General features: G+C 56.1%; 1 long non-coding RNA gene across 1 annotated transcript; it reads left to right on the top strand.

The window, feature by feature from the left end:
- The first annotated feature begins 1,228 nt into the window (after nt 1-1,228).
- On the top strand, nt 1,229-16,174 carry LOC128312391 (uncharacterized). Its single transcript, XR_008291650.1, has 3 exons — nt 1,229-1,532; nt 9,219-9,388; nt 15,392-16,174. It is a non-coding gene; the product is annotated as an uncharacterized LOC128312391 (long non-coding RNA).
- Nucleotides 16,175-16,408: the final 234 nt, after the last annotated feature.

Genomic DNA, 16,408 nt, shown 5'->3' with positions numbered 1-16,408 from the left:
AATTCCCTGGAAACCAAAATCAGTGTAAAACCTGGACCACCTACCTGTACACTCACACATATCTGCACACTCACAGACATTTGTCAATATATACCAACTCACATGTGCACACAGACACACTCATCGCAAACATACACACTCACACTGATGCACATTTGGTGCACACTTGCACGAACCTGCATACACACCACGTACTTGCATGCTCACATGCACCCGCACACACATCACACAGGCGCATTTTTATGCCTGCTCACTCACATTCTCATATACACATACATACACATATATACGTACACATACTCACACACATGTGTGCTGACATGCTCTCGAACATGCAGCTTTGCACACACACATGTTCAGGCTCACAATTCACATGCACACACATGAGCACATTCTGGCTTTTCATTCTCACTCAGACTCTGTGCAGGCCCCTCGGTGACATCCAGAGGTGGGTGTCCCACCTGCAGTTATTGCCAAGTCCCTTTCCCACGTGTCAGGCAAGCAGCCGAGGGCCCACTAGCGGTTCCAGACCTTCCTCTGCACCGCAGCAACTCTAGGTCTACCCTCATCATCCAGAGATGCCTTGGGCTGAGCAGTGAGGAGGTGGGTAGGGGGTGACTTCAGGGGGCTGGCAGACGGTTGGTGTGTCTGCTCAGTTACCCACATGCTCAGTGGCTGTGGAGATGGGGTACCATGGGGTGCAGTGCTCTGGGAACCACCCTGGATGGGGCCCCCAGGTGGGCATACAGTGGGGTACAGGACAGGCAAGGACTTGGGTTCTGTCCCATAGAGCTGGGAAGACGGAAATAAGGCAGCAGAGATGAGAGCAAAGGTCTCTCTCTCTCCACATAAAACTCAACCCTGAGGTTACCAAAGGCCTGAAAGACATGTCATCTAGAGGTGACCTCCTGATGGGTGGCTTTGCTGGCCTTTGGCAGCACAGGCCAGCGACACTGGGTCTGGGTACTGTGCCAAGACAGGGCAGAGGTCAAGGCGAGCCCTGGAGCCCAGGCACTGGGAGTCAGACAGAGGGGCATCGTCAGGTGGACAGCAGGGGGCCAAAGCTGCATGCAGACCCCCTGCCTGGGGAGGCACCACAGGTCTCACTGTGGCACCAGGACTACCCAGCCAGAGAGAGGTAATGGTCTGCCTTCCTACCCTCACTGGCCATTCTGGGGGAACCAGGAACTCCTTCCCTGGGGAGTTGGGGTCTGAGTCTGGGGAAAGGCTGCCTGGAGAATGAATAAGAGTGGGCTGCAGGCTGTACCCTGGTGGTGGCAATGTGAGAGCTACAGCCACCGTCCATATGGACTTCTGTGCCTCTGGCTGCCAGCCTATGACTTCGAAAGTGACAGCAGCTGTGAGGCCCTCAGGGCCAGATGCTGTCATAGAGGCCAGCTCCCCGGAGGCCAAGGGTCATGATCCTGACCACAGGTCAAGGCCCAGCCAGGAAGGTCTCCTCCTCAGCCAGAGGCAGCCCGCCACTCCAGGTGCCAAGCAGGAGCTTCATGGCAGCCGCACTGGCAGGGCAGGTGAGGGTGGGGCCAGACCAAGTGGGAAGGGAGACTGGGGGACTTGCTGGTAGTTGCCTGTCTTAGTGCAGCCATGCATGGACGGGGACTCTCAGGAGGCTCTGTGGGGAGAGTGAGGGAAGCTGCACAAGGGACGGAAGCCGAGCAGAGATGAACACTCAGTGAGGCCAAGACCAGTTTGATTTCATGGCAGCATAGAGCGTGAACAGCATCCAGTGTTGTCTGGCCAGCTCTTGTACCCCACGCCAGCCAGACACTAACTGCAAGCTGCCCTAACGGCACCCTGTGCCCAGGCCTGAGCCCACTGACCACCCTCCTGCCTGCCCAGCCCCTTTCCATACCCGAGCTTTTGATGCAGAGCAAACAGGCTCGTTGACCAAGTTTGCACTGGGTTTGCTCAGTGTTCTCAGCCTCCCGCCAAGGACCACCTACAACTTCAGGCCCTTCCCAGTGCCCTGGGCCCCACCCAGCATGGCCCAGATTCCATACTCCCAGCTTTGGGGGCCCAGTTCCAAAGTGGTTGTCCATGGGAGCTGCCCCACCCTCAGGCAGAACGCCAAGCTCATTCACCCACTGGGCTTGGGGCAGGACCATCCACCACCAAGAAGTTCCAGTTTCCAATAAAGAGGATTTGGGGTTCTAGGACAGCACCCCACGACCAGCCATGCCTGTACTCAGAGGAAAAGGTGAGGAGAAGCCCACCCAGCTCTTGAGGGTTGGCTGGGACAGTTGGAGTTTCTGACTGATGTGCCAAGCTGTCCTCATCACCTGGGGGAGCCCAGACCCTCCAAGAGTAGACTGCGGTGGTGAGTTGCCTGCAGTGCTTGTCATGGTGAACAGAGATGTGTGGTGCTTCAGGAACAGAAGGAAGCAAGTCTGGACGGTGTGACTCAGCCAGCTGTCATCCCTGCAGTGGTGGGGGACAGCCTGGGGGTCTCCGCTTGTTCTCACTTTCTGATTGTCACGTGGTTCCCAGGCCTCTCTGGCTGTGAGGAGGAATTGGCCTGTGGAGGGGGGCTGGGCAGAGGCCAACCCACCGGTGGGGGGTACAGTCATATCTGGGCCTGGTCTAACCTCCTTCTCTCCCAATTGCCTGCTGTGGCTCAGACACCCAGAGATCAGAGACCAGAGCTTCCAGGGGTGGGGGTGTGAAGACGTGGCCAGCATGGCAGGGCGTCAGCTCAAGCATGGTTAGCATCATGGGCACCCAGTATCCCATGTGCCCTGGTACTGGCCAAAGTAGGCAGTGGCCTGCTTTGCTCTATCTAGTTCCCTTGTAGCTCCTGAGGTCACACAGGGAGGCTGGCCCTCAGCATGCCCTTTGGTCTCATGGCTCAGCGTTTCACCTGTGGTCCATAGGGCCACCAGAAAAGGTCAGAGGCCACCGTCTGATTGGGAGGGGCTACCAGAGATAACTGGACAGGTGGTACACAGGGTCCTGACTCACCCTGGGCTAGGGTCTGTAGCCTGCAGGGGTTAATACTGGAGATTGGCTGCTTCATCGCACCCTTACACCAACCCTGTAGGTCAGGTTGCCAAATGCAGGGGGAGACTGAGGCTGAGACACACACTTGACAAACCCCGGGATCCCCAGCCAGATTCTCAGAGATGGGGGACAGTACAGAACTTCCTAGAGAGGGACCAGTCTGGGCCTAGAAATCCCAGCCATTATCTGGACTGGCTTGGTCACTACTACCAGGGTTTTATTTGTGCTTTTTTTTTTAGAGAGGAGCAGTGTGTTACAGGGTGTTCAGGGATGAATGTAACAAGGCTGATCATGCTGGCACTACCCCACAATCCCCAAACACAGGGCTTGGAGTGCCTCTCTTCCAGGCTCCAAGAGGCCTTCTAGGCCTCCAAAATGCGCTGACCCACTGCCTTGGGCCTCCTGGGCCCATCACAGTCTCCCAAGGTCAGACTGGGGTGGGCCTGTGGCACTGGGGCCAGTCCTGGCACTGGCTTACCTCCCCTTCCTCAACCAGTGCCTGCCAACAACACCTGTCACGGTCCAAGGGAGAGCACAGTGGAGACCACACTCCAGCTGCTCAGGAGCCTCGCCATGGCCCAAGGCCACCTGAAGTGCCCACAGTGTCCCTAGCCATAGTCTCAGGCCGCAGGAGCCAGAACAAAGGGGTGACTATCCTGCTCATTCCAACTCAACCCATGCCTGGCTCCACAGCAGAAGATGGATGGGAGGACGGGGTGGGGACTGCAGAGCAGAAAGCACAGGTGAACTCCAGCAGGTGCACCTGAGTATGGAGGGGAGGGGTCCCTTGCCTGCTGAGGCTCCCCACATGGGTCTGGACTGTCTCAGTTGCCAATGTGCGTCCTGTGGAGGCTCATCACTATCCCTTCGCCACAGGGCTTGTCAAATGCATGAATGAATGAGTGAATGAGTTATGAGTCACTGGCTCCCCTGGGCTTATGCCAAAGCTACCAAGGCTCAGAGGGGACAGGATTGGCCAGTTCACACAGCCCGTGGGACAGGGGTTCAGCCTCTGGTTCCTGCCCAGCCAGAGGAGAAGGGACTTCACATAAGATTTCTCCAAGAGACTAGGCTGGAGCTTGAACCCATCTCTGTCCCCAGGGCCTCCCTCTCACCTCTGCCTCTGTCCCCAGGGCCACCCCTGCCCAGGAGTGGATCACCTGATTGAGAGCAGCATTTAAGTGCCCAGGGAGAAAAATCAATTCTCCTGATTCTACTTTAATCTATCAGTTCCATTTCTGATAAATTTCCTGGTGCCGAGGGTCACCATGGAGCTGCAGTGCCTGGCAGAGATTAGCTGCCAGGTCAGGACTGCTGAGGTGGCAGGGGCTATCCTGGAGCCTCAGCTCCTCCCCACATATGGACAGTTGAGGCTCACTGCAAGACCACCCCAAAGCCCACGCCATGCCTGTCAGGGGCCACTCCAGCAGCTCACTCTCTGTAAGGTGTGAGTGACTAGCCTCAGTCTCAGTTGAGATGGTTGGAGGCATTGCACAGGTGGGCCTAGAGGACAAGAGCCTGAAAAATGAGTGGATGTGCTTTCCTTGCTTAGGGTTTCAGGGGTACCACTCAGGGAGGCCTGTAGTGTACTGCATCAGAGGGCCATTGAGACAGGACATGGCTGTCCCTCCTGAGTCTAGATGACCAGGAACCAGACTCCAGGTCCTCTGCAGACCCAATTCAAGATTCCACCATACAGTGGCCCACAAGCAACGAGTCATGACAGAGGCACAGTGCCCCTCAGCACTCCCCTTCTTGACCCCTCCATGACCCCTTCCCAGCCTCCTCAGGCTTGAAACCACACTGAAGGTACAGGGGTCTCGGGCAAAGAGTGTGAGGGGCAGAGTCAAGTTAGTGGATAAGGCAAGGGGAAGCTCTTAAGCAGACAGGAGCTGGCCCAAGGAGGGGCAGGAAGAGCTTAGAGCACACACTGTGTGCCCAGGGCATCCGAGCCCGTCTTGCTGCCAGAGAAAGGACCTTCACAAGGAGTGGCTTTATCCTACTCTCCATCCAGCCACCAGGCCCCGCTAAGGTGCCCCACACAGGCCCAGACTCAGGGTACACTGGGCTCACCCAGCCTCCCACCCTAGAGGTCCAGGCAGAGTCTCTGGCCTCTCACCATCTTGACCCCTGGCCCACCAGTCTTGGTAGACCCTCCTCTGGCCTAAGCCCCCTCTTTATCCCCCCCAGTCACAGTCTGTGGCTTTTGGTGGTCTTCCTGCGTGCAGAGGTCAGACCCCAGCCCTGGTCCCACCTGCTGGGGGCCTGGCAGAGCCTCAGCTCCCTCACTGTGACCCAGTGACATTGTTGGGGCCAGGATTAAACGGCTTGATGCAGCTGCCGTGCTGGGAACCTCAGAGGAACAAGCCAGTGCTGAAGGACGAGTGGATTAGACGGTGGTCAATATTTGTGGAATTGAATTGAATCTGTCATCTGGGAGCTATGCGTGTTCTGGTTAGTTTTGTGGTTTCTTCCACGGCAGGCAAAACCCAGTGCAAGGGCCCCTCCAAGGCCCCAGTTGAAGCCCAATCCAAGGGCGCAAGGCCCAAGGGAGCCCTGTGTCCTCCGGGCATAGGAGGCTGGACCGGATGGGCAGGGGGCTAAGGCTGGAATGGACAGTTAGGGACAAAAGGATCCTGGGAGTGCCAGCACGGGGTGTGGATCAGCTGGGGTCTCAGGCTGAGGGCGGTCTGCTCTGGCCCCCCAGTGAGGCTGGGGTCTCATGATGCAGGTCCCGCCCCACTGCTGACTCTCATCAGTCCCTCAGGAAATGTGGTGCATCAGGCCTGGTGCCCCAGTGGTCAGTCTGCAGTGCTGTGCTGTGTACTATGCCGGTTATCATCTAGACTGGGCATACAAGGAATAGTGGGGACACAGCAGGGACCAGAGGCACAGGGTGGGGAGCTTGGTCAGCATCCTCATAACAGCCTTCCTCTGAGGCCAGGCTAGGCACATGGTGTCACAGGGAGGGGATCATGACCCTGGCCCAGAACCCACCCTCACAACCCCAGCCATGGATACTCCAAGGGTCGTCCACGGGCTGGAGCTGCCCACCTCCAACCCCAAAGCCCTAATTGGATTAGTTGTGTTTAGAAAGCAGCAAAGCTGCTTATATTTGAGCAAGGGCTCAGTAGATAACACTGGGCCAAGAGGGTGCTTGTCTGCAGGAAGGGGGTTTGACAGGGAAAAAACTGCACCAAGCAAGTGTTAATTGAAAACAAACTCAAGGGGATGATCCGTCTGAGCTCGGGCTTCTGTCCACCCGGTAAACACCTTCTCCACTGTGCGCTCCAGGGTCTCAGGGGAGCAGGTCTCAGCCCCCGGGATCCAAGGCTGCCCACAAGAGAAAAGTGTGGTGACTGACATGGTGGCAGCTCAGGTCACATCATGAGTCTGTGACTCAGTTGCCACCTGTCACCCTGGCACATGGGAAGCGTGATACGGGAATGTTTTCTTATCACATCCATTCCTGCAACTGGGAAAGCCTCAGAGGGGCAGAGGTCCCATGGGCCAGACCTGGTCCAAGGGCGCTGAGCACAGACCTCAGCCTGCAGGGGACACTGAAGCAGGGCCTGTTGGGTGAGCTATGGAGTCATATAGCTATTCCTGACAGTAGTTTCACGGGGAGACCTCTCTACCTTACCCTCCCCAGGTCCCTGCCCTCAGTGCCACAGGAAATAATCCACTTGTGACCCTCCAACCCTTAGCCAGCCACAAGAGAGGATAGCAAACATTTATTTAATAAAAATGCAAATAAAATCCCTCCACTGTAAAGATCCTGGCTGGTTTAGGGAGAGTAAAGTGAGCAGGAGTCAGGGCGGGGGACGGAGGGGTTTGTGATCACCTCCCTTCCTGAAGGAATGCCACCTTGGGGTGGCCAAACTGTGATCACTGACAACCCTGTTAAATGAAACGCTCCCCCAAAATGAAACGCTCAGGGAGAGGGCATGCCCAGGCCTCGTGGTGGCCTGGGATCCAACCCGGAAGCCCATTTGGCCTGGCTGGTGTCTCTCCTGCTTCCAGGTCCAAACACAGTGCCCCATTCCCGCCCAGATAGCACATCACCCTGTCCCTGGCCTGTGTTCTTGGGCAAGGGAGCAGTCCCCAGCTGCTGGAGATGGGGTAAGGAACAGAAAGAGACAGCGAAGAGAGAGAATATAGACAATGAGGACAGATGTGTCTGGCAGGTGGGAACTGTTCCTCAGAGGGAAGCTGAGGTTGCCAGGAAAAGGGGTGCTCAGGGTGCCACAGCCCACCCCAAAATCCCCTACCTCCACTCAGCTCCCATCACTCATCAAGGAAAAGCAGAGCCCCAAGGCCCAATGGGGACCACATCCGGCCCAAAGGGGCAAGGGAATGGCAGCGGATGGGACAGACAGAACTGTGAGGTTGCTAGGTGGGTGGACAGAGCGTGAGGCGGGAGTTGGGGGTGAGCCAGCCCTGGGATCTTTGAACTCTGCTCCTTGCCCCAAGGTGTCTGTGATCCCAACTCAGGGTCCCCCCCGCCCCGCATCCTCTGGCTGGTTTCCCAGCTCTCTGTGGCCAGCACTAGGCCGCCCCCTCCCCTCACACCCCAGGCCTGGCTGATCCCCGAGCGAGCAAGGGCCATCAATTATTTAGCTGCTGCCTCTCAGCCTTCTCTCTGTTAGTACCTCATAAAGTCAGAGGAGATAAATCTCCTCTCGGCTTGCTTCCGCCAGCTGACAGGGAGCAGGCAGGCGCCTGGGTGATGAGGGCCCGGCCCTGAGCCCTGGGGCCCCCGAGCCAGCGAGGAGCATCCCTGGCGGCCTGCTCGGCTCCTCTGCTATTAAACCCATAACTCAGTGGAAACGAAGCTGTGCAGGCTGCGTCTTGGTTCCCGTGATGTGGTGAGGTCCGCCCACCAGTCATAACTGCGCCAGGCCCCAGCTAGAGTGAGGCTCCCGGCCGCACATGGGGCCACTTCGGGGGGACCCGTCAGGTTTCAGGAGCTATGTTTAAAGCTGTGCCCAGTGGAAGGTTCCTGGGCATGGACCTGGGTGAATTACAGAGCCCGACTGCCCACAGGGGAAGCCGGGCAGCCAAGCAGCACAGGCACAGGACCTGCAGAGGCAAGTGAGGGGTGAGGACACCCAGGGCACACAGTGGGCCCTTGTCTGCATGCCCCAGCCATACCCGGGGTGACCGTGGAAATTACCTGGGTCAGCCCTGGTGGAAGAGGCAGTCCCGGTCACACCTTTCAAGAACAGAGCCATCCACCCCAGGTGAGCTCCAGAGCCTGGGGACCCCCCAGGGAGGACCAGCACCTGCCCAGGCCATCCTGGGGGAGGACTCACAGCCCTGCACCTCTAGCGAGACACTTGTCCCAATGGAACAGATGGACAATGATGTCATGGGAGGTCCAGGTCAGGCCCTTGCCCCTCTGCATAGTTAGGAGAGAGTTTGTTGACTGAGTCCATGACCCCCACTCTGCAGGACTTGCGGTGGCCCCTGCTGGAAGTGGCATGTGGGCAAAAGGGAGCAGTCACAAGGCAGCAAGACAAGGTGGGCCAGGGAGGTATGGAGTAGGGGTGAAGGCAGGGCTTTGGGACAGAGTCATGCCCACCCTGTGGACCCTACCACAGGTGGACCTACCCAGAGTTCCACTCTTAAATCCCTTGGGCACATGGTGAGACAGAGCTCCAAGAATCCCGGTGATTCTAGGCCAGGGGACTAAAATGCATGCAGAGCAGAGGGGCCTGGCCCAGTTGTGGGGACTTGGGCTGCTGGAGGCACTGCCTGACTGGAGCTCCAGCTCCTGGTGGGTGTTCCCCTCCCCACTCCCCACTCCCACTCCCCACTCCCACTGGCCCCCATGGGGCAGGGGCTGAGACCCAGGTAAGGAGTCCAGAGGTGCCACCAGTCCCTGCAATTAGCAGTAACAAGTTGACAGGCGCCCAGTGCAGGCCACAGGTCAAGTGCTAATCGAGAATGATAATTACCTCGATAGGCTAGGAAGTGAAGCAGTCCCTCCCCTCTGACCATTAATCCTCTGGATGTGGCTCCTGCCCCACCCCAGAGCTAATGGGTTGTTTTTCAGCTGTAACCACGAGGCTCCTGCACAGAGAGAGGCTGGGTGTGTGAGGGGCCTCAGGCCCATCCCCCTTTGGCCCCCAGCTCAATGGCCATGCTGGGTCCCTCCCAAGGCACTGGTCCTGACTCTCTGTCTCACACCCCTGAAGGTTGAGTACACCAGCAGCTGTCCTAGGCCTTTGTCACAGCCAATCCAACTCTGCAAACTACCTCGAGCTCCCAACGCTGCCTCCTAGACACCGGCCACTCTAGAGACACAGCCTTCCTGTATCCCAAGCAGCCATCGGGCCCACACCCAGCTTTGGGGGCTAACCACCAGGTACTTGCTCCTACCACAGCTTCAGGCTCCTCCCCACCCTGAAGACCTGTCCCCTTCTTCCCTCCAGGCCCCAACCTCTGTTGATGTGGCCAGTGTTGTTATATAAGCAGTGTCCAGCCACATCAAGGATTCATGGGGCTTTATAGCCTGACTCCAAATCTCTCTCTTCTCTGTGACCAGACAAGCCGACCCTCCACCTGACCCTGGATCATCAGGTTTTGTGGCCAAGAACGGGGCCCATCTATCACAGTTAGAGCCCATCTTGTCCCATCTGTGGGCAGGCCTGGTCTCGTCCCCACCTGTGCCCCTTATGCCATGCCTGGCTTGGTAACACCTCTGCAGCATCCCCAGGAGCACTATGTGCTGAGACTGCAGGGCAGGAGCTCACTCCTGGGGGCCTGTCCTGCATTCTGTCAGCTCACTCTTTGGGAACTGCTCCCTCGGAGGGGGCATGGCATGCCTCATCCATCTCTCTCACTGCCTATTGGCTGGGACTGAATACACTGGATCTAGGCCTCCCCTCACCTGCCCTCATTGCTGTGGGGGAAGGAAGGGTGCCTCCCTCCTGCTCTGCTTGCATGTGGCCTCCCCCACCGCCACAGCCCCTACAGTCCTGCCAAGGTCAGTTGCAGCAAGAAATGCCTCTAACAGGACCGTAAGCAGCTACAGAGATGAATTATGTGGGAGGACGTCCAGCGTCTGGTGCTGATAAGGCCTGTAAGGCCTCTGCCTGGAGGGAACCACCATCAGGAAGGGCTCGTTTCAAGAGAGCATCCTCTGTCCTGAGGAGAGAGCGACTCGACCGCTTGGCTTCCCAGAGCACAAAGGTGCATTCCATTAACTTCATTGCATCAACTTCTGCTGACTTGATTGTCCTTGAAGGGTGAGAGGATCAATCTTCAGTGCATATGGGGGCCTAAAGAAGCAAGATACACACAGACCAGAGCAACCCACTCTGGACCAGACCTTTGTGGCACAGAACTGACTGCCAGGATCCCGTGTCTCCTGCCTCAGGCACCCTGCATGGGACACCGCAAAGCTTTCTAAAACAAACACAGTCTGGGGATACAGAGGTTTTATCTCCGGCTCCCATGCTGGTCAATGAACAGGGCCAGGGGCTGCTCTGGACACAGGAGAGAGATCTGTCTTCAATGACTTCATGTCCAGCCCCTGCCTGACTCTGCCACCTCCCCACTTCCCTCTGTTGCCCTACCTCCTGCTCCAGGTGTTCTAAACACCTGACACAGGGACATAATTGATCGCAGAGCATGGTCCACTGCTCCCCTCCCTGGCCAAGTCCTGCGCTGCCCGCCCCCTGCCAGTCATCACTCCAAGAGTTTCCTGGCACTCCCCACTGTCTCTGACACCCTCTCCTCCAGCCCCCAGCTCAGACCTCAGTCCTCAGCCCTGACTCCACACCTGCTTTCTTTGCTTTGCACGTCTGCACTTCTGGAGGCCAGGGTCAAGTCTGTCCCCTCAGCAGCTGCAACACCAAGACTACTGAGACAAATGTATGCAGGAGGGTGGGGAGAGAGGGAGGGAGTGTGGGGCCCACAGATGTGGGCTAGAGGGTAAGGTGGTGCAAAAGGAAAAGAGCTGAAACCATTGAGAAGAACTGGAAGTAAGCAGGCAAATATTGACCAAATCTCCCATGGGAAAGAACTTTCTAAGAACAAAGGCAAAGATAAGTACACTTTGTGTGAAAGCTAAATTCTCTGGTGGCTCAGAAGAAACCATACAGTTAAAAGGCAAGCAATGAATCGGGCAAATTTTTGACACTAACATGACAAAAAATTAATAAAATTAACATAGCATGAGCCTATCCAAAGCCAAAACACCAAGGAATTCAGCAAATTGCAGATGAGGCAGCACCCTAAAGATGAACCCCATTGAATGCCCCAGCCCCTCCAGCCAGGTATCACAGAAGCCCCTTGTCCACTGAAGGCAGCTTTAGCAGGCCAGCTTTTTGGTGTCCTGAGTCATGAGATGTTGAAACATTAGCTGAGGAAGCCCCCTTCCTGGAATCTGTGCTGATGGAGTCTGACTCAGAGGGGCAGACCCAGCTGTGTGGACTTGGTATGGCCACAGCATTTACTTGTCACTGCAGAAAAGGTAGAAACAGCTAGAATACCCAAAAATGCAAAGTGAAAATGAAGACCAGACACAGAGTCATATATGAACTTATGAGAAAGTGTGTGCACACAGCATAACTGGGAGAACATAAATAAACCACCATTAACCACAGGGTTCTCCATTACTTAGACTGAATATATAAAGCATACAGACATGAAGAGGAGGTTCCTAGGGGATGAAGCACAAGGCAAGAGGGTGTGGGTGTTCTGGCCAAGTCCAAAGCAATAGTGTCAGCATTTCTGAATGATGATGTAGGTCCTAAAGGCTTTCCTAGGCTTGGGTCATCTCTGAGGGGCAGTTCTATCCCCTGGTTGAAGGGCATCTGTGAGGGGAGAGAAGGGCTAATGGACAGGTGGGTAGGTGGATGGTGAGTGAATTAATAGGTGAACAGACAGATAAGTAGATGAGCATATAGGCGGACAGATGATGGGTGGGTAGACAGGGGAATGAATAGAAGGATGAATAGAGCAATGGTTGGATGGATGGATGGATGGATGGATAGGTAGATGAATAGAGGGATAGAAGAATGGATGAATTGACATGGATGTCAATGGATGGACAGATGGGTGTGTGGAGGGATTGTTGGGTGGCTGAATGGGTGGGTACACAAGTAGATGCATAGAAGGATGGATGGAGAGATGGAAGAAGGGATGGATGAGTGGATGGATGGATGGATGGATGGATGGGCAGGTGGATGATTAGGTGGATAGATGGGTAGAAGATGGACAGACAGATGTGTGGAGCGATGGTTGGGTGGATGATTGGATGGATAGACAGATGGATGGGTAGACAAATGGATGAATGAAGGGATTGGTGGGAGGGCCTCTGGTGTGTGAGGTATAGCCAGTGGCCCCTCCCCAGCCTTTCCCTTTGCCTCTCTCTACCAGAAGCTCTAGTGGGATCACTGTTTTTCAGGGAGCATACACTCCCTTTGTTGTTAGCCTCTGCCTCAGCATCCCCAAACCAGCCCCCTGCCTGGGAGCTGTGGGCCAACCCTCTGCCATGAGCCTCAGATCCCTGGTGGCTGGCCGAGGAATCCCTCTGCCTTCCCTCTGGGCTGTTCAATATGCAGAAGGACAGGACCCAGCATGGCCACCACAAATCTTGCCCCCATCCTGCAGCCGATCAATCATCAATCAGTCCCAAAGCCCCTGGATGTCTCAGTGGCTCAGCCTACATGGCTGCTTGATCCGTCCATGACAGCCATAGCCGCAGCCGGCTCTGAATGCTGTTGGCTACATATATTGAACTTGAAGCATCGGATTACATGTTTGTTCAATAGCAATAAACTCCCAAAGTTTTATAGGGTCATAAAACCGCTGCCTCGGCTCCCACTTAGGCAGTGCATAATGTACACAGGCCGGTTTCCCCGCTAATGGGGCAGCACGAGTGATTTGGGGCTATTAGCTGGAAACATCACATCTGCATTTCCCAAATTCTCATAAATAAAGCCGCCCGCCAGAGCATACCAGACTGAGCCTTGAAGTTCTAGGAGAAGCTAGAGAGGCAGAGTAGGCTGCAATCATGGGACGTGTTGGGGGTGGGGGGGGCAGATGAGGGGGAGTAGCAAGAGGAAGTTGAAGAAATATCGGTGAAACACATGGGGGGCAGGGTGGGCAAGTGCCCACCCACCCAAAACACTGTCTCTGGAGTTATCCTGCTCAGCCTCTCCCTCAAGGGGTCCTGGATCCCCAGCCTCACCTTCAGGGAAGGACAATTCCAGGTAGGTGGGAGCTCAGAGGAAGGACGGAGGGGGGTTTAATGGTGGACAGAGAAGGGAGGGTGAGAGCTTCAGGTACAGGGAGCAGCAGGTGCAAAAGCAGGGAGGGACAGGGAGGGGCAGTGAGGTTCCAAGTCCCCATGGGCCAGTCAGGCATCTGGACTGATTGAGGGCAGAAGTGATCAGAGAGCTGGAGGGGTCAGTCAAGGTGGTGGTGGCAGAGCTGGGGGAAATGGCCAGAATGACCTTGAGCAGGTAGAGGCTGTCTCCTGGAGTGTGCATTTGGGGAGGGGGTGCCACTTCTGTGGGCCTGGATCCATGGTGAGGTGCTGCTAGGGTCAGAGTTGGAAGAGGTAGCTTTGGAGGAAGTGAGCTCCCCATCTCGGGGGCATGCCACAAGGGGAAGGAGATTAAGGGCTGCAGAGAGACCCCTGAGGAAGGGCCTCTGCTCTGGCCTGAACCCCAGCCACCAGGCACATACATATCAATGGGAGATATTCAGATGGGTTGGCATGAGGAAGGCCCTGACAGGCATGAGGACACCCCCTCAGCCATGGTCAGGTGAGGAGGAGGGGCTGGTGTCTGCCAAGCCCCTCCTCTCCACTCTGATCCCTCAGGTGGACCCAGCCATTGGCACTCGTTGCTTGGACATGTGGCCAGTACTTTTTCAGTCCTGCCAGGCTCTTAGTGATGCTGGAATTGGGTGCGTGGATGACTTTGCCCTGATCCTTGTAATTTTGCTATCAAGCTAGGGCCTCAGAAATACATCGATTTTCCAGAATCAATATTTATTGCAGCTTCAAAGGCTAGGGTGGGCGGGGGGGCTTCAAGCTGATGAATGGAGGCCAAGTAGCCAGGGAGTAGCGGTGCTGCCTCCACAGGCCTTGCCAACCTTAGCACCTGCCCTGCCCTGACCCAACAGCCTGGCCCCAGCCAGGGCAGAGGGCCAGGTGGTGCACCCTATGTCTAAGACATCCTAATGTCCTGTTCCCTGAAGGCTGTATGCTTGTTTTGGTTTGAGCTGCCAAGAAACAAAAGCAATCCAGGGTTAATTCTCCCCAGCAGAAGCCCCTCCCTCCAGGAATCAACCTTCTGCAAAAACCCTAGGAGGGTTGGGAGGTCGTATGGGTGGGCAGTACAAGGGCACCTTCCCATCCACACAGGGCATCTGTTTTGCTTCTGAGCCTGGGCCAGCAGCAGTTGTGCTGAACAAGGTAGCAGAGCATCCATCTGGAGGAGACCCCCTTGTCCTGGTAGAGGGCTGCTTCTTCATGGATGACCCCAGCACGTGGCAAGCCCCATGTCTGACCAGTGTGAGGTGATGGTCAATGCTTCACAACCTGCAAGAAATAGTCTGGTTTGGAACATCTGCTAGTTTCTGGGGTGTAAGTGTTCCCACAGTGGCAGATTCCAGAGCTACCAATGGGCTGTCACTGTGGTCAGAGTTGGGGAGAGCCAGGTCTAGCACACCACTGCCTTGAGGGAACCCACTCCAGAGCTGTTGCTCCCTCCCAGGAATGCCATAGCCTCAGGGCTCAGGCAAAGGACAGGAGGAGATCCCCCAGTGGGCCCAGAGGCTGGGCCAGTGGGACAGGAGGATAGGGGAGGCTCTGGACCATCAGGGTGCTAGAGGGGTAGGCAGTCCCTGGCCCACAGGGCATCAAGAAACTCATTTCAGGAGATGTCCAGGCTCCTGCCCCACAGACAGCATGGAATCAAGTAGTAAGATCTGCCAATTGAGAAGTGTGGGGACAGGAGTGAGGATGCCAGGACATGGGACACACATTCGCAGAGGGAAATATGGGAGGCCCAGAACCCGTGGTGGAGCTCAGCTGGCTGACAATGAGAGAGACCCCTCTGGGGGAGCAGCTGGGGGAAGGGGGAGTGAGTAAACACAGAGCTTGAGTGGTGGATGCTCCCAGCCCACACAGCGCTGGCAAGAAAAGACCCCCACCAAGCCTAGCCCATGGCTAGACACCATGGCCAAGGAGTAGGACAGATGAATCTGTTCCCCCTGAAGGTGACACAGGGCCATGGCCTGACTTTTCAGCAGTGCACTGGCCACAGGCCACCCTGAATGAGTCCACCTCTGGAGAGGGTCTGTGTTCACATCCATCCCTGCCTCATGGTTTCTCTGCTCTCCTTTCCAGGGTCAGGAAGGACCTAAAGTTCTACCACTTGGAAGTGCTATCCCTGGAAAAACAGCTTCCCAGGAGACACAGATGTCAGTGTGAACTGGAAGATGTCCCAGGATGGCCGTGTGACCTGTGTGGGTACCATTGCCTCTCACAGCCTCAGTCTCCTTATCTGCAAGATGCCCAGAGATGCTTGAGGAGGCGGTGTGCACCTGGAAGGAAGTGGGCTTTTATGAACTGGTAACTTCCTCACCCTCCAAAGGTGGTGGTCCTGACAGACTGGCACACAGCAGTTGGGCAAGGAGGCAGAGGAGCCTGGCAGGGTGAGAGGGTGAGGCAAGGACTCAAAGGACACCCTAACCACAAAGGGAACCCCCAAGGAGCAGGGACAAGATGGAGCTCCTGGTGCAAACACAAACCCATCCAAGGCCTGACTGGGGCTCAGGGGGGTTCCTGACCAAGCCAGGGTCCATGGCAAGTGAGGGGCAGACCAGTATGGAGGTCCAGGTCTGGAGATGTCTCTGGAAGTCTTCTTGGAGGAGGAGGCCCTGTCTCCAGCAGTCTCTGGGAACCACTAATGCTTCGTGGTGGGCATGGCCGCTACTTGCACTTCCCTGATCCCCACTGATATAGAATAAAAGTTGGGAGGAGGCCAGAGCCTGGCAGATGGCTGCCCTATAGCTGGGTTCAATCTCAAGCAAAGCCCGAGGTATTCCCCTCCCTCCTCCCTCTAGGCCTGTGCCAAATCCCTCCTTCTGTCCTGCCCTTGGAGGCAGGTCGTTGGCTCTGCTGACTGCTGGCCCACCATTATTAACACACTGTTGCTTGTGCCCTGAGCATCTCAGCCTTCCAGATTAAATACAACTGTTTAGGAAATCCTTCCAAGAAGCTGTGAATTCTGACACCTTTTTGGCAGGGATTGAGAGCACAGCTAGGATGGCCCAAAAGGTGGGACACACCCCCCCCCCACTCCAGGGCATGTTGGGAGGCTCTGGGACCCAAATGTGGGCAGAGGACAGACGGAAGACAGGC

This window comes from Acinonyx jubatus, chromosome D3, assembly GCF_027475565.1.
Source record: "Acinonyx jubatus isolate Ajub_Pintada_27869175 chromosome D3, VMU_Ajub_asm_v1.0, whole genome shotgun sequence".
Classification (NCBI taxonomy): Eukaryota; Metazoa; Chordata; class Mammalia; order Carnivora; family Felidae; genus Acinonyx; species Acinonyx jubatus.
Note: the sequence above shows the minus strand (reverse complement) of the source record. Positions and strands in the feature narration are given on the sequence as shown.